This window comes from Lissotriton helveticus, chromosome 5_1, assembly GCF_964261635.1.
Source record: "Lissotriton helveticus chromosome 5_1, aLisHel1.1, whole genome shotgun sequence".
Classification (NCBI taxonomy): domain Eukaryota; kingdom Metazoa; phylum Chordata; class Amphibia; order Caudata; family Salamandridae; genus Lissotriton; species Lissotriton helveticus.
Genome location: NC_136065.1, coordinates 367,160,268 through 367,182,270, shown reverse-complemented (window position 1 = coordinate 367,182,270; position 22,003 = coordinate 367,160,268). Strand labels below are relative to the sequence as shown.

The window sequence follows — 22,003 nt, the reverse complement described above, 5'->3', positions numbered from 1 at the left end:
AAGAGGAGCAATAGATAGAAGCAATAAGGTATAGGAAGGTGGCAATCAAAGCAGGTTGCACATTTAAACAATTAAGAATCCTTTGCAGGAGTTAATATTTTAGAGGACAAGTTGTTAGATCTGGTAAAACTAGTACTGATAAATGTCTCAGGGGGTGCGTTCTAACTTCTGGCAGGCCCCTTCCTACACAGACTATAGGACTGCCCCCAGCCCCCATTGAACCCTTGTTGGGAAAGTGTAAAATCATGCCTAGCGAGTATTACGGAGTTTCCAATGGATCTAAAAGTGAAGCTGTTTGTAGTGGGAATGTGGCCAGAAGAAACACAATTAGGAGGGAACGCTCCTATCACGCCCCCTCTTGAGGCCAAATGTTTTAAAAAAGGTAATCAACTTAATTTAGAGGAGGGTCAAATGGAGTGAAACTTCCAAAACGTACTCTATGATTTATAGCCCACCCTATGAACATGTCTGCAGTACAATGGTGAATGTGTTCATACTATATTTTCTGAACACAGACTACAAAAGTGAGCTTCTGTCTTCAGAAAAAACAAAAGGAAAAAAATTATCTTATGTGCGTTTTCTCCAAGAGCTTATGGGGCACTTTCTGTCTGGAACCACCATGGATCAGATGGCTGACTGAGACAGAGAAGAAGCTGTTGCATATTAAGGAAGCCCTTACGATGCAACGTCTATCTACCAGCAGATGCCCAGTAGAGAGTTTTTCCATAGGCAGAGCCTGTGCCAGCTCCACCTCTGTAAAACCAATATCCCAGCACCCTACGGGGTGAAAAAGGTGTGTTTATGACAAGCAGCCAATGTTTGGCAGCTATCCCTTTACCACCCACATTTGAGCCCCCAAGTCTGTTTTCTACCTAACACAAACATACCAATATTCGAAAGTTTTTTTTAAATTTTATTATTTTTCAAGTGGTTTTGGGCAGGAAATTTCTGAAGGTGGCACCTGTACTTCTGTCTGCAAGTGTGATGTTCGCTCCTAGATCTCTGCCATGGGGTCTTCAAGAAAGCTGCAATTCTTATGCATCAAAAACATTAGGCACTGGCGGTGGGAATTCTTGATACGATTCCAGCTGAAAGCAACAAATTCCAAAAGCGTCATTTCAGCAAAAGTAATATTAAGCACCAGAGACCACATCATCTAGTCACAAAAGCCATGAGCCCAGGCAGGCCCTATAAGGCCATTGCGTCTATTGCAAATAAAACATCAAAGAGCGCAAGGTTAATTAGTATACCTAGCAATGTACAAACTCTTGGTTCATTTAGCACGCTCATGACCAAGGCAATGTTTTAAAACATTCGTCAAAAGTAGTAATTTTACCAAAAAAGGGATTAAACATTGTAAATAAGAAAATGAGTTACTTGCCTGTAACTACGTTTCTCCAGTATTGGTATCTTTCATAGATTCACATGCTTGAATCATCCCTGTCGTCGTAGTGGGAGTCCCAAGGGGGCGTGGCTACGGGGCCGATACGGATGGCAGCGTGAGTTGAGAGCTCTGTGCCAACCCCATCATTTATCCTGCTGGGGGCTGTTTTCTTAAGGCCAAAAAGACTCCTAGTAGCATGGCACACGATTCCAGAAGTGCAGTTGCCACTTGCTGCTGGATGCGACTTCGCCGCTGAGGACTGGTAACTGCAGTGCGGCGGGACCCTGGTCGCTCAAAATGGCGCCGGGTCTGGCCGCAGAGAATGGAGCTGCAGAGGGAGTGGCGATAAATCAGCTGAGCGGGGGTTCGGGCCGCTGCCTGCTGAAAGCTCAGGACACTTGGTGTGTACTAGGGCAGGTGCAGCAGGGGCGGTGCTGGCGCGGCGGCGACCGCAGAGAAGCGGAGCCTTCAGCCTCCCCTCCCGTTCGGCCTCCCCCTCTCGGCAACGCAAGGAGTGCCCGAGAAGGCAATTTTGTGTGACGGGTGGCTGCGGGGGGGCCCTGGCGCCCACAGGAACTTATTGAGGGTACGAATCAGAGGAGCTCCCCTGCCTGAGGTCACAGGCTGAGTGGGACACAGACTACTTGCGGCCCCTGCGCGGCCGCCATTTTGTGTCTCCGCGGAGCGGAGCTGCAGGACAGCCGACTACAGGGACAGGCTCGGACTGCATCAGCAGTCAGATTGCAGAGGGGAAGACTCCTGTGGCATTGGATCCAGCGAGGCGAGGCAGCGCACTGGCGCCTCACGTGGGAGCCCCCTATCACTGATTCAGAGCTTGGGGAACCACCCGGACCTTGCAGCTGTGGCAGAAGGAAGAAGTGAAAAGGTATGTGCAGACATACTGGGGCATGATGAGGGCTATCTGGAGTTGGCACCGGAGCTGCTCCCTCTGGTGATGGAGGGTTACGAGCTATCTCTGTCCCCAGCGACCTGGAGATGACGACATCTGTTTGCTGGTCTGAGGGTATCCAACCCCAGCGCAGTGCCAGGAGAGGAAGCAGAGACTTCTGCCTGCGGGTTCAGACCTGGGCGCAGGGATTTGGGGCCCTGGAACACCACATACAGCCGGGTGAGGTGGCGGACAGGTTGAGCACTCTTTGCCAGGAGCATCACATTTACGACAGGGATGGTTACTACCATTGATGCCACGCAGAGTACTGAGGGGTGCTCCTGAGAGTGGACCGCCTGGAGGACCACGGGTCTGGTTGAGCGCTGCGCCGGGAGGAGTCGTGACTGGCAGAAGGGACTCGGGAGGGTGCCCGAGAGCCTTGCAGGCTGTAGGGTGTCTGGCTTCTACTAAGAGGTGAGGGGACGACACTGAGGATTGGTGGTGATCCGGTAGTGAGCCACCATGGTCATCGGACATGGGGAACGGGCAAAGATTGGAAAACCACAGGGCCAGCAGGGGGGTGCGCCGCCGGAACAAGAAGAGGTTACTGCGGATGACCGGAGGACGGAGGCATCGGAGTTGCAGCCTGAGGGGATGGCGCAGCAGCAAGGTGACATGATACTTAAGGGCATCACGGATACTAGAAATGCCCTTCAGCAGGTGTCAGTGGGGCTGGGCCTTCTCCGGGCGAACCATGTAAAATTAGCGGACCGGGTAAAGCAAACCGAGGCCACTCTGGAAGTATTGGATCCAGCACACAGATGGGGGATGTGCACCGTCGCTTGCAGATCTTGGAGAAGAGAGTTGAGGACTCTGAAGGGCGGAACAGAAGGAACAACATACGGGTGGTTGGACTGCCTGAAGGAGTGGAAGGAACCGATATGGCGACTTATCTGTAAGCCTGGTTGAAGTCAGAAGTCGCCCTGGACGGACTGTCCCCTTTCTTCACCTTGGAAAGGGCTCATAGGGTACTGGCGCGTCCGCTGAACCCCACCCAGACCTGTGGTGGCACGTTTGCTCCACTAAAAGGACAGAGATCTGCTTTTTTGAATAGAGCGCGCACCGTGGGACCCTTCAAGGTGGATAACAGTAGTGTGACGCTGTTTACCGACTATACCTTTGATGTGCAGCAACAGCGATCCTCCTTCTTGAAGGTCAAGAAAGCACTCCGCGCAAAGGTTTGCAATACTCTTTGATGTTTCCGGCACACTTAAGAGTGGCCATGGACGGTAAAACCTTTTTCTTCAATACCTCTGAGGAAGCATGAGACTGGCTGGAATCTTACAAAGCGGGACAGGGAGAAGCCGGTCGAGGCCGGGGGGCCGCCGAGGGGATGACGCGTCCCCCTCGGCCGCCACGTGCAGAGAGACGGCAGCTCCGCTCCCAGAGACCAACAAAATCCCAGACGGAGGAAGGAAGAACAGCAGAACTCAAGGCAGTGAAGGAGATATCTCAAGAGCAATGGCAGGATTCGTGGGGAGTGACTGACTTTGAGAAGGGGTCGGCTGGGACAGCATCGAAGGAATCGGATTCAGCAAGCGTCGCTCTGCCACATGTTATGCCAGGACTGCGGATGAGCTTGTCGATGCGTAGCACAGTAAGACATTATCCAGGACTGGGTGGTGCTTTTGTACATTGACATTCCCCATTGTCTTCCTAATGGTGTGGATTGTGGGGTGCTGGTGGGGGGTGCGGGTGGAGGGGTGGGGGGGCTTTGGGGTGGTGGCCCCCCTAATCTGGGGTACCGCAGCAGTAACTGTGGCGTTACATGGAATGGGGTATGGGGCGACATGGTTGTATAATTTTTGATTCAGCGGCGTTTGGGCCCTAGACACCTCCTGTTATTATCGTTAGTGTTCCCTGGTAGCTACAGAGGAAGCTGTTTAGTGGAGAATTTGGATAGAGCTGTTTTGTTAGGACCTGTTCTGGGGAGGGGTAGTTGAGGAAGTTGTTTGGGGTTATAGGGGCTGATGGTGTGTCCATGGTAAAGATGCAGAGGTACCAGGAATTGGAAGACCAATATGGGGACCCTACTTGATCTTAAGTGCCTAACGTAGAATGTGAGAGTGATGCATACAATGCGGAAGCGTTACAAGGTGCATGCCTATTTGGTGCGAAGGGGGGTGCATATAGCCTTCCTGCAGGAGACCCATATTGATCGGGTGGAGAGCAGCGCATTGCAGCGAAGGTGGCAGTGGCAGGTCTATTGTACGACGTACTCAGCTTTTGCTAGGGGAGCATTGATATGGGTTCGAGCGGGGGTGCCCTTCCAAATGACTCGCCAGTTTGCTGAGCCAGAAGGAGGTTCGTGGTGATGGGGGGACGACTGAATGGTTTAGATGTAACATTATGTAGCGTATATGCCCCTAATGTTGACCAGATATCCTTTTTTACCCTCCTGTCAGGGAAACTGGCGCCCTACTTGACTGGTCCTGTGATGTTCGGAGGAGATTTCAACTCAATAGCTGATGTAGATATGGATAGGTCGCATCCCCCATTGCCGGAGGCCTTTGACATAGAATATCTAAGGGGAAAAGAGATAGGCAGGATAGATGGGGACTAGTAGATACCTTGCGAATGAAACATCTTGAGGAACGCGACTATTCTTTTTTTTCTGCTTTGCATGACCTGCATGTGCGCTTGGATGCCGTATTGTGCACACATGATATACCTGCAAAGGTGCTACACAGCGAGTACTTGGCTAGAACAATATCGGACCATAATCCTCTGCTCCTAACGATTTGGTGGGTTCAGGAGAGGCCTGCAATTCCGATGTGGTGCCTACGACTGGAGACGCTAGAGGACGCTGTCTTCCGTGGTGATATAGAAATGGGCATTGAGCAATATTTTGCTGAGAATGAAGGAACGGCATCTGCAATAGCGATAGAGTGGGACACTTTTAAGGTGGTGATGAGGGGAATGTGTATTGCCAAACAGGTAGGTGTAAGGAAGACGTTACTATGGGAAGTGGAAGTGGCAGTAGCTTGGCCGCGAGGAGTAGAGAGAGAGCGGCCTGAGCACCCTAAAGTGCAGGGTGAACTATCGGGTGCAAGGGAGGAATTGGCGAATCAGATAGAGAGGTTGCGTTATGATTATAGAGCTTATTTAGCACGGGCGCACGCAGAACATGACAAGGCGAGTACGCTGCTGGCTTGGCTAGCTAATCCGGTACCCCGGGGCACCCCTATAATGGTGCTGAACTCTTCCCTAGGATTTCCAGTCTACACCTAGAGAGGGATTCTAGAATATTATGCTGGGTTGTATAGGAGTCGCGTGGGGGCCCTGATGATATGCTGGAGGAATTTTTGGCGGGTATACAACTGCCCCGGCTGGAGGAAGAACAAGCGGCGCTGCTAGGGCAGGACATTACATTGGGGGAAATACGGAGTGCCATTAAGCACATGGCACGTAATAAGACGCCGTGATCGAACTGCCTGCCTATTGAGTTTTATTTAACTTATATTGATATACTGGCTCCAAAATTGGTGAGGGTCTATAAGGAGGCCCGAGTAGTGGGGAGGCTTCCAACTTCTATGAGGGAGGCTGTTGTTATCCCACTTCCGAAACTGGGAAGGGACTCAATGGATAGGTGGGCATACCGCCCGTTATCCATGCTGACATCCGACTACAAGATATTAAGCAGGATTCTAGCGACTCAACTCCTTCCCCATATGGTACATTTGGTACACCGTGATCAGGCGGGATTTATTCCAACTCGGAACACAGCCCTTAATATAGGTTACCTCCTCCGCATATTGGATGCAGATCATGGAGATGCTCCTGGTACTGCGCTACTCTCAGTGGACATAGAGAAGGCCTTTGATAGCCTAGGGTGGCCGTATCTGTACCATGCTTCTGGAGTTACTAGCTCCGCATTTTAAAGCCAGGGAGGATTTCATCCTCCTTGGAGATTTTAACATACATATGGACAATCTGACACACCCCGAAACCATCTCACTAACTGCAGATTTGTCTAATCTGGGGTTAAAAGCTATAAATAGCGGTGCTACCCACAGAGGTGGCCATACTCTGGACTCACTATTCTCTAACTGCACTAAAATTAGATGCCTGCCTGCTAAAGAGATCAACTGGTCAGATCACTTTTTGATAGAATTTCTCCTAATGGGCCCGGTTAAATCCCTGCACAAACCGCTGCTCCCACCAATCCTGCGCCGTCAATGGCACAAAATAACGGTGGAAAAATTGCGAGAAAAGTGGATACCACCAAAATTCGCAAATGAAGACTCAGCAGACACTGCATTAGAAAAACTCAACATCTCACTTGAGTTAGCCATCAACACTCTGGCCCCACTAAAACTTCACAAGCAATACCCTCCCACCAAGCAAGAAAAATGGTACACACTAGAACTTAGAATAGAAAAGCAAAAATGCAGGCGACTTGAAAAAGCTTGGAGGAAATCGAAAACAGAGAAGAAAAGGAGTGCTTACCAAGAGGCCCAGTCAACCTATTATAAAAACATTAAACAAGCTAGGAAAAATAGTCTCACCTTACAACTAGCAGAGGCGGGCAACTGTCCAAGGGAGCTGTTTAAAATACTGCAGAGCTTTGTCAAACCCACAGCCAGTGAAAGTCCCAACGAATTCTCCCAAACACTTTGTGACGAGATTTCAATGTTCTTTGAGGACAAAATTAATCTTATCTACAATAAAATCATGGCTTCTAGAGGTGCAGGAACCACGGCCCCCCTCCCCAATGACTCACCCACACAAATTAAAAACCCATTACTGACTTTTCCACCAGTCAGTGACCTAGACCTGCCACTTCTCATCAGCCACATAAAATCAGGGTCCCCCAAGGACTTCCTTCCTGCAAAAATGGCCGCCCCTCTGATCTCCCTCCTAGGACCCCCCATTCAGTCAGTGATTAACATCTCATTGACAGAAGGGCAAGTCCCAAAGGAGTGGAAAATAGCGGTGGTGAACCCAATAAGGAAAAAAGCAGCCTCTCCATGGACAGACCTTTCAAATCTTCGGCCTATCTCCCTCTTGCCGCACATCGCTAAAATGACTGAGAAGCACGTGAATACCCATCTATCAAACCATATCGAGGCAACGGAAGGCCTGGACCACTCACAATCTGGGTTCAGGCCCAACCACAGCACCGAATCGGCCCTCCTAGCAGTGACCAATACCATCAGGATGACACTGGACGGGGGAGGGTCAATGATTCTGGTGCTGCTGGATTTATCCGCTGCCTTTGATACGGTATCACATGAAGTGCTTCTGAGTCGTCTGCAAGATGTGGGATTGGGGGGGGTAGCTCTGTCCTGGATGGAGAGTTTCCTCTCAGGCCGCTCTCAAGAAGTCCGGTTGGGCCCCCATAAATCCATCTCTAGGGAGCTCACCAGGGGAGTGCCACAGGGCTCTTGCCTAAGCCCCACGTTATTCAATGTGTATGTGGCCCCCCTGGCTGACTTAGTGAGATCCTTTGGGTTCATCCCGGTGTCATAAGCCGATGACACCCAACTTCTGTTTCCTTTTAAAACCTTCACACCTGCCTTAAAAAAATCTTTTGCAGATGGAATGAGGGCAGTATCAGAGTGGATGGCCAAGAACTGCCTACAGTGTAATGTGGGCAAAACGGAAGTACTGCTGTTCGGGGAGGCTGAGACACTGTGGTCCCCCGAATGGTGGCCCCTAGAACTGGGACCCGTTCTCAAGCCTAAACAGACCGTGAAAAACTTGGGAGTGCTATTTGATCAAGCCCTTACATTTAAAGATCATGTTAACCAAGTTGCCGGCACATGTTTTAGGGCCATCGGACTGTTGAGAAGGGTGTTTCCCTATCTACCTGACAGACATAGAAAAACCTTGGTCCAGGCATTAGTCATTAGCAGATTAGACTACTGCAATGGTCTTCTATTATCAACTAATGAGGACCAGCTCAACAAATTGCAAATAGTCCAAAACACTGCGGCAAAGTTCCACCTAGGACTCCCTCCCGCCCTCTACTGGCTAAACTACACAGGCTCCCAGTGCGGCAACGCATTAAATTCAAGACCCTATGCACCATCCATAAATGTCTGACAGGTTCGGGGCCTAAATACTTAACAAAAGCCTTCCTACCCTATGTTCCAGGGCGCTTATTACGCTCCAGCAACCTCCACCTACTGCAAGTGCCCAGAATTAAAAAATCCAGACAAGGCGGTCGTGCCATGGCCCACACTGGACCCGTTCTTTGGAACTCTCTGCCCCAGACATTAAAACAAATCATCAATCATCAAGCAATTAAACATCCATTTTTCTACTCAATCTTTTTTTTGAACATGAATTAGGCACATTCTACTCCTTCTACAGGCAAAGCGCGGAGATACCCCTTTGGGGGTCTATTCAGGCGCTCTACAAGAGAATAAAATAAATAAAAAATGCTATGCGTGCATTTGGCCTTGGGGTGGCGTTTGTGGGATGGACGGGCTTATTGTATGGAGATGCGACAGCTAGGGTGTGGGCAGGGTCGACAATATCCTCCACCTGTGCGGTAGGTCGAGTAACGCGACAGGGATGCCCACTGTTCCAGCCTTTATTTGCATTAGCTATCGAGCTGTTGGCTATACAGGCTAGACTGGGGCACCATTACCAGGGCCTGGCCCTGCCGGGCATTAAACAGTATATATATCCCTGTACGCTGATGATCTACTAATTTTTTGGGCTAACACAGGGGTGGCGCTGGACAATGCGACACACCTACTGCTGGTGTTCAGTGAAATGTCAGGACTGGGGGTTAATTAGGGGAAGACATGCCTCTTCCTGGTGGTTCTAATAGCGGGAGGCCCTGATCGATTAGCGGGAATTCGGTGGGAACCACCGTGTTTGCCCTTTTTTGGGACTAATATCTATCATTCCCTTGCGGATCTGCTGGAATAGAACATGGGAAGGGCCCTGCAAGGGCTGCAAGGGAATCTGGCTTCCTGGAGTGCTCTGCCACTCTCGGTTACCGGAAGGGTGGCGCTCCTAAAGATGGTGGCGCTCCCCCGCCTGCTATATTATTTTCGGACATTCCCGATTTGGAGATTGGGGGCAATCTTTGGGCAGATTAGGGCGATGGTTAGCGGTTTCTTATGCGGAAATGGCTGGAAGCGGGTTGGGTTACCCACCATGATGAGATCCAGAGTGGATAGGGGGGCTAGCGGTACCTGATTCCGAACTTTATTACCTGGTGGCCCAGCTGCAGTGGCTTACACAGGCAGTGGTACGAGAATTTTGGGGTCCAGAGGGCCAGGAGGGTCGGTGGATCCTGCAGCATGTACTCTCATTTACCATATTGCAATAACCCTTGCATCTTGGGTCGCTCACTGCTGAAGAGCGGACATTAAGACAATGCTGGAATCGGAGCCACCGCAGAGTCAACATTAGTCGCCCATATGCATCGGAGATCCCCCTGGGCATGTGCACCGCCCTCCCCACACGGGGGGGGGGGGGGGGGATTGGTCGGCACTAGCAGACTGGGAAGCGGTGGGGGTCCAGGTTGTGGGGGATTTGTATGAAGACGGGGTGCTACTACCTTTTCAAACATTACAGGAAAGGTATGATCTGCTGCAAGGAGACTATTTTCTGCATGCAGCTTTGATCTCAGCTATACAGCGCCACTGGAAGGAAGGGCTCTCGGAACCCCAGACTTCTATGATGTGTCAATACGTGGTGATGGCTGCAGGGACGTTTAAGGCGATTACATGTCTCTACAGGCGCTTCACTACAGAAAGACTGCGCCCACTGACGGAGTTACGAGGAAAATGGGAGAGGGATTTTGGGAAGGAAACACCGGAGGCAACGTGGGCTCAATTGATCCAAAGGGCCTGGAAGAGCACACGGAATGCCAGGTTTCAATTAATACATTTCTTTATATTGCATAGGGCTTATTTAACCCCAGCCAGAATCAATCGATATTTCCGGATGGATACCACCCAGTGTCCCTGTTGTTACCTCATATGCTGTGGACTTGTGGACAATTTGGGAACATATTGGGAGGAAGTAGTCGAACGGCTTTGTGGCGTTACAGAGCGCAGTATAGAAACTGATATGGGTACCTGCATATTACATTGGTTTCCACACACCTCTGAGACAAAAATTACAAGCAAGTTTCTGGACCTAGATATACTGCTGGCTAAGAGAGAGCGATCACGGCCCAATGGAAGTCACGCCGGGGGCCTACGATAGGGAAAGGGAAACCGGAGTTACTCAAATGGGCTGAAAGTGAGAGTATGGTTAGATTGCAGCAAGCTATACGCACTAATAATGAGAAGGCGCTGGAAGAAGCCAGAGCGTGGGAAGCATTAGTGATAGCACTACAAATGCCGGAAACTGAGGGTTCCCCTTGATCAGCCGTAAGTAGGGAAGGTTAGGGACCAAGTCCGGGGGTGAGTGAAAATGATACCGTGGAACGCATGGCAATGGGCAGGTATAGTCCCCAAAGTATCCCGAAAAGAGATTTAGAAGATTCTGATGTACATATTGGATTCTGCGATTGGGAACTTGGACACACCGGAAGCTGAGGGAGGGGGGAGGAAGTTTGATTGGGTTTGCCTACTGCTCATTTTTTGGCTTACACTGTTAAGAAGTAGACATAACACGATTGACAATGTGCTCCTATTATTATGGATATGGGTACGACAGGATGATTATTGAGAAATAACCTATATTGTGTCAGATTTTGGAGGGACCATAACTCATAATGCGTAATTGTGGGTGCACAGACATTGTTGATATGATGTAAGGTATTATGTTATACATTGATGTATGATTGTTATATGTGGCTTATAAAACAATAAAAACAGAGTTAAAAAAAAAGTAGTGGGAGTTCCACGTTATACATATAAAAGCAGTAGATAAAATTACCAGAGCCTACCATGCAATGAAAAGTCAGTGCAATAGCCTATTGACATTCTTGTGTAAAAAAGAATCAAAACTAACCAACAGCCAATCAGGCGATTGCACCCTCTAGAACAATCCCAAAAGAGGCTAGGTTCCTCAGGATTTTCTAGCACAAGTGTGCAAGCATAAACCTTAGAGAATAAAGGATGCCTCTCCGGTGAGGAGGGTGGGTCGCATGTGAATCTATGAAAGATAACAATACTGGAGAACCGTTACAGGTAAGTAACTCATTTTCTTCTCCAGTATTGGATCTTTCATAGATTCACATGCATGAATCAGAGTAGCTAGCAGTTTTATAAACATGCATGGTTAATAGCACTATGATATGAACTCTTGCACCTTAGAGGATGGTGGGTTATAACATACATGCCAATATAAAATACCTTAATGAGATAATACTGAACAACATATCAATCATATAAACATATATAAACATATACATACGTGTGATCAAGATCGCACTGGAGCGATCGAAATGGGTCATGGCGGACATTTGTCTGATTTCGCTATGCGGTGATATCATGAATAAAAACATTCCTGCGAAAAAGAATTAATCGAGCGGAGGCATTTCGTGCTCTGTACCTGGAAGGAACCCCCTCAGAGAAGAAGGTGAGCCAGGATTGCACACATTTGTATATATATATATATATATATAGATATATATACTAGCAGCCCGTCCCGACGTTGTCCGGGTATGAATTGCTGCCGGCCAGTTGTATATTGTTTTGTAGGATTTCGTTTAGATAGCATTTCTTATCTGTGACAGGCCTGTGAAACGCTCCGATTCACAGTGCACTGCTGATACACTTAAGCGTGCGCGTTCAGTAGTGTGTGAACTCGAGTTTCCCTACTTTATTTTTGCTTGCAATATTATATAGCGCGAACTCGACAACATGGCTGATCACAATTTACATTACAGAAGAACACATTCATTTGTGGTAGGCAGGGAGAGACAAAGCAATTTGCCTGGAATCACAGGATGTTGAGCTGAAGCCGAGATTCGAACGTAGCTCCCCAGCTCTAAAGCTCACAATTCTAGAACTTGCGGCGGGAGGTGTGTCTAAAAGTGTATGTCGGTGCTGGCCATCAATGAGAGAGACCTGTGCATTTTCCAAATGGGTGGTGAAAAAATATGAGTATGTTGCTGGAGATGTGGGCCGCCGTGCCACCAATGTACTTACTGGGGGAGGGTAAGCACCCATTATTCCGCAACTTTCTTTCCGCATACCATCACTCCGCATACTTTCATTACGAAAGTACCATGACTTCGCAATACCATTATAACGCATGGCATTACATTTTATATGCTTTTACCACGCATACATTTACAACGAAATTCGTTGTAAATGCATGAATGGTAAAAGCATGTTTTTTAAAATGTTTAGATAAGGTAAGTATGGGTATAGAGGTATATTTGTGGGGGTACTGAGGTATATGTTTTGGGGTGTTTGGGTATTTTAAGTGTTCAGATATAGTTTTGGGTTATGGGGTACAGGGGTAGTTTTAGGGTTTAGGGATAGGTATGGGTTTGGGGTACAGGGGTATTTTTAGGGTTCAGGGCTAGGTTTGGGTTTTGGGGTATAGGTGTATTTTTAGGGTTCAGGGGTAGGTTTGGGTTTTGGAGTACAGGGGTATTTTAAGGGTTCAGGGCTAGGTTTGGGTTTTGGGGTACAGGGGTATTTTTAGGGTTCAGGGCTAGGTTTGGGTTTGGGGTACAAGGGTATTTTAGGGTTCAGCGGTAGGTTTGGGTTTCGGGGTACAGGGTTATTTTTAGGGTTCAGGGCTAGGTTTGGGTTTTGGGGTACAGGGGTATTTTTAGGGTTCAGGGGTAGGTTTGGGTTTTGGGGTACAGGGGTATTTTAAGGGTTCATGGCAAGGTTTGGGTTTTGGGGTACAGGGGTATTTTAGGGTTCAGGGGTAGGTTTGGGTTTTGGGGTACAGTGGTATTTTTAGCGTTCAGGGCTAGGTTTGGGTTTTGGGGTACAGGGGTATTTCTAGGGTTCAGGGGTAGGTTTGGGTTTTGAGGTACGGGGTATTTATAGGGTTCAGGGCTAGGTTTGGGTTTTGGGGTACAGGGGTATTTTTAGGGTTTAGGGATAGGTTTGGGTTTTGGGGTACAGGGTATATTTATAGGGTTAAGATGGGTTAGTGTTTAAGGGTGTTTTAAGGAGTAAGGGTGGGTTATGATTATGAGGTGCAGGGGTATTTAAAGGGAGCAGGGTGGGATTAGCACACGATATGAGATATGGCATGAAGGGCGGAACATACCACACGACCCCAGCATTTGTCACGCCCCCAGCACACGCCCACAGCACAACGCAGACACGCCCACAAGGGACTACTTTGCTAGCACGGTTCTTTTACCTTTTTTAATGTATATGGTGGGTGTCTGCATAGCCTATGTCCTTCTGCTGCAACTGCCCTTTCCAGCGCTGTATTGGGTGTTGTGATTGGTGCTGTGGTTCCTAAGATTACCCGCCTCAAAGTTTTGGGCTCTCTCTTTATTATATAAGTATGGATATATATATATATATCTATATATATATATATATATATATATATATATATATAGATATATATATATATATATAGATATATATATATTTTCCCAATCCTGACTTGGGCTGCAGAAGAACAGGCACCGACTCCGTGGGTCAAATCAAAGGTTTTTATTCACCAAAACATACGATCAGACGCGTTTCAGCGGACAAGTCCGCCTTGTTCACTTCATCTCATATATATATATTACCTACTGGCAGTCGTCAGTAGGTAGTTATAGTTAGGACCTAGCTACCATAGGAAAATGGCAACATTCTAGTCCCAATAACTTTGGCGCCGATTGACGAATCTTCGTGAAATTTACAAAACTAATTCTTTGTTGAGATCAGCTCCTATGTTGGGGGTGATTCGTCAAGGGGGGCCGAGAAAAAAGGGGGTCTCAAAACGTGTTTTTTCAATGTTAATTTCCATAGGGAACTTTAGACAAGGCTGCAGGTCGAACGGGTGAACAGAGTTACCCCAAATTTGGCAGGGAGAAGGGTCTTGGTCTAGAAAGCACGCTTTTATTCATTTGGTGCAAATCCGTTCAGTAGTCTTTGACAAATACCAAAATTTACAGATATCGATATTTGGGAATTCTGCCATCTGATTGGCTGAGGCGTTACGAGCCCGAGCTTGCTGCTGATTGGCTGCGAGCAGTTGAAACTAGGAAGTGTTGGCCGCCATTTTGTGATTCTGTTGAAGTGAGTAAGGGGAAATAAGGGCAAAAAATGTGGGAAAGAGGAGGGTAGTAGCACTGTAACCTCTGTGGAGTGTTTAGGGTGTGCTATAGAGGTGGTGCGAAGCAAAGTATGCACCCCTACCGGTGTGAAAGCGCTGGTTTCATTCTTGATGAAGTCAGAGCTTTACATGTAGTGTGTGAGGAAGAAAGAATTCAATGCGTGTGTGATATTTAAAATCTGGATAACAACTACAAAGGTGAGTTAGAAATGAATAAGGTGTGTTATGTGTTCTATAGTAGTGATTACGTATTGGAGGTGATGTTTTTAATTTTGAAAGTATTTTTTATTTCAAAGTAATATAGTGTTAGTAAAGGGTGGTGTTTGATATTTGTTATAAAATATGTATAACATGTGAGCTGTTCAATAAGTACTTTATATATGTTTAGGAATTTTTCACAGAGAATAAGTAGTTTGTCATCTTTATGTATGGTTTTTAAAAATGAGGTACAGCGTTAATTTGGGTGTGTAATGTATTCGGGGAGAGCAACGAAATGTTGCACGTTTGCAAATGATACTTTTTGTGGAAATAGTGGGTGGGGAGGTGGTGGTAGGAGATGTATGTGTTATTAAGTTAAAAGCGATAAAACGAAATCTAGAAATGGTATGTGGGAAGGTAGTGCTCTCATTTTTTACACTGAGAGGTTGATTTGAATGTAAGTCAAGGTAGGTTGTTGTACAGTGGGGCCGTCTACAGTGTTTGGAGATTACATGGAGAGTAGATGGAGATAGGAAAAGTGATACGTTCCTTTTATATGCACGTATAGTTTGAATCATGTGATCCTAGGCTGAGATATAATATGAACTTAGTTTCTGGTTTGCATTTGGGTTTAGTTAATAGTTTTCGTAATTTCTGACTAGTGAATAATAAAAAGGTAGATATACTAAAATATATGGTAGTAAACGTATTAATGATTGTCTGTTCTTATGGAATAAAAGTGGTTGGAGAGTGCTTCTTTAGAAGAGATGTTTTATAAATGTGTGAGAGATAAAAAAAATTAAATGTGCGGTATATTTTCTGTATGACTTTGTTGACATTAGAGAACTAAATGTGAATATAAGTGATACTATTTGTCAGGCTGTGTTGCTGTGGTGGATATGTGTAGGTGTTGAAGTGATCAGTGTTTTATTGATGCTGAGCTTTACTATCCCTTTTGAGACGCTTGTCAATTTATTCAACCCATTTAATATCTTTAATATAGATATAGTAAAGGGACGGTATATCAAAAGTTTGGGAATGAGAACTTTGTTTACACCCCCCATCCCCTGCTATACACTCTACAGAGTGTTTAAACAACTTTCGTAACATATAGATGTCTAGCTAGTAAAGGTGGTGTAGTTTGACTGGGTCTATTTATAAACTGTGCTATGGGATGGTTTATGTTTTACTCTCCAATTTGGATGTTTGAAAACTTTTTGCTGATAAGTGTTCCGGCAGACACTTGTTAAAATTAACGCTGTATATGGGTATAGTGGCCCTACTGGGAATGGTGGGGTTTTCTGTTTGATTTCGTATGGTTAACCAAGGGCGGGGTGGGTGTTGGCGAAGTGGTTATGTTGCTGATTGAAACACAGAATATAGTAACGTGCAGATGTCGAGCTACCAAAGGTGATGTAGTACCAGTGGGAGCACTTATAAAGCGCCCTATGGCATGGAATATGTTTTACCTGCAAATTTGCATGTTTTAATATGTTTTGTTGATGAGCTTTTCGGGAGACATCTGTTGAAATTAAGCATCTGTATGGCTATAGTGGTGTTTCTACGTTTGCAGGAGCGCTTTCTTTTATTGGGTAAAGTTAAGCAAGGGCGGTTGTTGAGGTGGTGTAGTGGTACTGTGAGTATTTATAGACCGTCTTTTGGTATGGTGTATGTTTGAGTTGCAAAAAAGCAGGTTTGAATAACTTTTGCTGATGAGCATTCCGGCAGACACCTGTTGACATTAAGTCTATGTATGGTTTTAGTGGCAGTAACGGGAGTTCTGGGGCTCCTTGTTTGATTTCGTAAGGTTGAGGAAGGGTATGGGTGGGGGTTGGGGAGTTGTGTATGTTGCTGATTATAAGACAGACATTTGTAACGTGGGCATGTGTAGTTATTAAAGGTTATGTAGTTTCACTGGGCCCATTTATAAACCGTGCTATGGGACGGTTTATGTTTTACCCGCCAATTTGTAGGTAGACACCTGTTAAAATTAAGACTGTGTATGGGTATAGTGGTGCTACTAGGAATGGTGGGAGTTTGTTTGATTTCGTACAGTTAACCAAGGACGGGGGTGGGTGTGGGTGAGGTGGTTATGTTGCTGATTGAAACACAGAGGGGCCGATTCCGATCCGGTAAAATTCTCGTCCGTACGATTCGCATCCGGAGTCATCTCCGTACGACTCGTACACACACCGTATGACTCGACGAGTACGATCCGGACCGGGGTATCAGGACGCGATTCATACGGTGCACGTCGGTAAGGGCGATTCGTACGGGAATGCGTACATTCACATACACACCGTACGGTGCGTACCCCCCCATGATCGCAGGGGTACGCACCGTACCCCTGCGATCATGGGTGGTACGCACCGTACACCCAGCGGACATGGGGTACGCACCGGACACCCAGCGTACATGGGGTACAGTGTGTACACCCCAAGATCACGGGATACGGTGCGTACCCCCCATGATCGCAGGGGTACGGTGAGTACCACTGCGATCATGGGCTGTAAGCACCGTACCCGGGGGGGGGGTCATTCCGTACCTGTTTTGGGGAGAACTCTGCTTTTACGGCTGTTTTCAGCTCCTGTAGAAAAATGGTCGTACGGTGCGTACCCAACACGAATCGTACTTGCCGGTTCGGAAAAAGCAGCCGCGAACCGTACCGATGTCGCGTACAGCGGGTTCCGAGGGAGATTCGTACGGGGATTTCATTCGTACGGTCCCTGTACGATTCGTACAGAGTCCAGCTTCTGGTACGAATCGTACTTCGTCGTACGTACGGGGGACGTTGCTGGGTACGATTCATACGGGAAAACGCTCCGAACGGCAATTCGGAGCGATTTTTACCGGATCGGAATCGACCCCAGAATGTAGTAACGGGCAGATGTCGAGCTACTGAAAGTTATGTAGTACCACTGGGAGCACTTATAAAGTGCCCTATGGCATGGTATATGTTTTACCCGCAAATTTGTATGTTTTAATACGCTTTGCTCATGAGCGTTCTGGTAGACAGTTGTTGAAATTAAGTTCCTGTATTGCTATAGTGTCTACTAGGTTTTGCGTGGCTCTTTCTTTAATTTTGTAAAGTTAAGGAAGGATGGGGACGAGGGATGGGGAAGAGGGTGGTGCAGTGGCACTGTGCCCATTTATGAATCGCTTTATGTTATGGTATGTGTTTTTCTGGCACAGTCCCATGTTTTAATACCTTTTGGTGATGAGTGTTCCAGCAGACAGGTACACAAATGACACAATATTTCTGTGGATAAGGAACCTTCGTGCTGATAGATACTCTTGTAGTGTGGTAGACGGCTGATGGAAATTTATAAAACTTGTTGCCATTGTAGATTTCAATGGAGGTTTACACTGTTTCATTGTTACTATGGTGTAGTTAGGGTTGTAAGTGGGAGAAAAAAGTGGGGGTGCTCTAAAATGGGGGGGCAAAGCTCTTAAAGGAGTGTGGGCTATGCAAGTTGGCCTGTGGTCTAAATCAAGATAAGTATGTGCTTTAGAAAATCCTCTCCAATTATCCTACATTTGAAAAAAACATTCTTTAAAGGATTTCCCTTCCTTCTACAACGTGGGTAACCTAGCATGATGCCTCCAGTTCTCAGTAGTGAGCAAAATAAGCATGCGTACATCGATGTGCATGCTCTCACTGCAGTGCAAAAAAAAATAAAAAAATTGACTATGTTTGCGAGGGCTGAAAATAAAATTGACTATGTTTGCGAGGGACGAAAATAGAGCCCGATAGAGACCTGTTTGGAGGCTCCCTGAAAATAAGGGCTGGTCCTCAGACATGGCCCAATTAAAGCCCAGCATCCATCTATCCTAAGCACTGCACCACCCACCCACCATAGCAACCGAGCGACCATATCTGCCCATACTGCCCCTATAGACTCTAATGCTGTAATGGGGCCCCTCTCCCTAGCTAATCAATCTGCAGACCCGGGTGGGTCACAACCTGAGGCCCCAAAGGAGGGGGTTGATGGCCAAGGCCCTTTGAAAATGTTAACAACCTTGGGCCCGCAAGTGGAACGTAATCTTCCTAGTAAAAGTAGAGGAGATTATGGGAACAATGGTCATTCTAATAGAACCACACTTAAATCCAATTTGCAATGTATAGATCTACCCACGGCCTCGACCCCCTATACTGTTATCTTAACTGGAGTCCCTGAGCTGGAAACAGATAGAGGGGAGTCATATCCTGAATTAAAAAATAACGACATCTTTTGGTTAAACAAACATAGACCATTGCCCTCCTCAATCCAGAGCGAAATTCTCTTTACTAGGCGGGTTAGTTGGCTGGGTCAGAGGAAGAAAGGTATCCAGGGGGATTGAGTCTTGATCAATTTCAGGGACACCAGGGCGGTTCAATATATCCTAAACTGGGACCAAGTAAGGGAGACTAGCGGCATAAGGACGCTTTCTCTTGGTTATTTCTATCCTTCTACTCCCTTGATAGAAAGAATGGGAGGTGCATATAAAAAATGAGAAAAGAGAGCCCAGACTGGCCACTTGCCCAACATGGGCCGGGGCCCTGAAATAATCCAGTCCTTTAATATTCCAGTTAGCAATAGATTCAGCAGCTTAGACCTAGTTGATTGACTGGATCCCTCAGTAGAATCAGCCAAAGGTATAGCCATCCGGTCACCACTGCTACAAATTTGTGATAGATTTGAGTTTGGGGTTCGCCCTCTCGGGGAAACACTTGAGGCTATAGTAGACCCGGGTGGACTGGGAGCCCCGCTGAATACATTGGGGGACCCTTCAGGAAATACACAAGACTGGGAGGGGATACTTTGTCAAACACTCCAGCAGGAGGTGGAAACTCTCAATCTTCTGACTGAAAAAACAAAAGACCTACATAACACTAAGGTTCTATCATGGAACATAGCAGGTCTTGCTTCCAAGCGGGACCATCCTGACTGGGGAGCCTTCATTGATATGCATGAGTTACGTCTCTTCCAAGAGACATGGTCTGCTGCTCCACTATGTAGGCTAGGATATGTAGCTTACTCAATCCCAGCCCTGCAAGGCCTTAGAGGGAGACCCTTAGGGGGGCTATGTATTTGGGATGCTACCCATCTGGGGTGCACAATTAAAGTCCTTGATACTGGATCCTTGGATATACTGTGTATTCTCCTCTCACTTGACGACCAATTTAAATTGGCTGTCATAAATGTATACTCCCGTCCAGTGAAGTTGGGGAAAACCTCACAGACCCTAGACTCTCTGGCTTCTTTTCTACTTACTCTACCTGAGTCTGTCCACCTAGTTGTAGGGGGGGGGACTTCAATTGTCACTTCAAACCTCTCAATGGTATAAAAACCAATATCACAAGCGAAGAAGACTCTGTCTTGGTCAATCCCTGATTGTAATATTTATCCAACAAGGGGGTGGTCCCCGCTTGTTCTTCAGATGACCTCACTTACACTTACTTATTCGCTTAGGGCCTGTAATGGTCGATTCCCTTCAGATAGCACGGGAAACCCAACCTTTAATAAAATAGGACAGGCCTCCACAATTGATTATATTTTGGTTGATGTTGAGAATTGGTCCAAAATTAGGGATTTCACTGTCCAACCACGATGTGAAAGTGACCATAATCCATTAATACTTGAGATGTCCTACCCCCAATTCAGTAAACACCAGGGCCTGCCAATACAACCCCCACCCCCCAAATTTAATTGTGAGAGAAGGTGGCAGAAGAGTTTGCTGGGGTACTTTAGCTGCATCAGATGAAAAAATGGCCTCTTTGTACACAGAGATTATCCCTTTTTTAGAGTTTGCTTTCTGTGCGACTGAAAATTACCAAGGCCATGAATCTATGCTGCCGATAAATACCAACCACCGAGATATGTTCTTAAAGTTGGCAGACTTTTTCTATAAACAAGAAAATAATAACAAGCTCGACCCCAAACCTAAACATCCATGGTTTAATAAGGCTTACAGGGAAGCTAAAAGCGCACTGGTACATGGAGTTAAGAATAAGTATGTCCTAGGTACCAGAGCAGCCAGTTCTCATTATAAAAACACCATGGCTGAAGCCAAAACAGCCTGGGAGAACGAAAAATGGGCAGCGATCAAGAAAGCTTTGGACACTAGAGATATGAGAGGCTTTTGGAACCTAGTGAAGACAGGCTACTCCGAAAGCAACTCGGCTACTGCTCCAAATCTAGCGGACGAAGCTTGGAGATCGCATTTTAAAATTGTATACTCTAGGTCCCTAGATGATATTGTAGCACATGGGATAGTAGATGTTCTTCAAATCCCCTCAAATATTGATCCACCACCTTGTACAATGCTGGAAGTCACTCTGGCATTGGGCAAGTTACTTCCTAATAAGGCACCAGGTCTGGACAGAATCCCTGGTGACCTATTCAGAACTGAATAGGCTGTCTGGGCACCCTATCTGCAGACCTTATTTAATGCTATTATCCAAGGTATGGAGCGCCCCTCGACTTGGGCTGGTGCGGAAATTATTCCAATTTGTAAAAAAGGCTCCCCATTACATCCGGCAAATTATCAGCCCATTAACCTCATTGATGTCACCCAAAAGATATTTGCTCTTGTTCTCCTGGGGCGATTGCAATCATGGATGGACGAGTCAAATGTCCTAACCCCTTTACAAGCAAGATTTAGGTCTAAAATCGCGACTATAGATCAAATCTTTAGATTGCAATTTACTGGAAAACAGTAACCTTGGAAGCGGGTAGCCTTTATCTGACTTTTTTGGACCTTAAGTCTGCCTTTGATATGGTCTACCATGAGCAGTTATGGGGACTCCTACACAACTTGGGGGTGCCGGTTTATCTTTGCTAGCTTTTAAATCTTTTACATGAAGGCACTTATGCAAGAGTAAGATTTGGCAAGAAAGGAGAATTGAATGCTCCCTTTCCTGTGGAGAAAGGGGTGAGGCAGGGATGCGTGTTAGCGCCAACCCTCTTCTCCCTCTTCCTGAACGGTTTAATTGATACTCTTTTAGCTGCGAAGGATATAGACTCACCAAGGTTAGCAAATAGGAAAATACCAGCCTTAATGTTTGCTGACGACATGCTACTTTTGTCTAAATCATCTATGGGCATGCAGCGCGTTTTGGATGAGTTTAGTGCATTCTGTAGGAAAAGGAATCTGATGATAAATGTTAAAAAAAACAAATATATGGTCTTCCACGCAGAAACTACCAACTGCCCACGTTCCCAAATGGATGGTAGGCCCCTTGAGAGAGTGCCCATCTTCGACTATTTGGGAATTACATTGAATGATAAAATGGACTGGGGGACACAAATAATGAAGCAAAC

General features: G+C 46.6%; 1 protein-coding gene and 1 long non-coding RNA gene across 2 annotated transcripts in view; one reads left to right on the top strand and one right to left on the bottom strand.

Annotated features, from left to right (window-relative positions):
* The window catches only part of LOC144753167 (uncharacterized), a 334,464-nt gene that overhangs the window by 195,316 nt on the left and 117,145 nt on the right, over positions 1-22,003 (top strand). The window lies entirely within an intron of this gene.
* LOC144753168 (uncharacterized) overlaps positions 943-22,003 on the bottom strand; it is a 231,932-nt gene continuing 210,871 nt past the window's right edge. The window contains exon 3 of the long non-coding RNA XR_013594228.1: positions 943-1,088. This is a non-coding gene — a long non-coding RNA (uncharacterized LOC144753168). The remainder of the gene's footprint in view (positions 1,089-22,003) is intronic.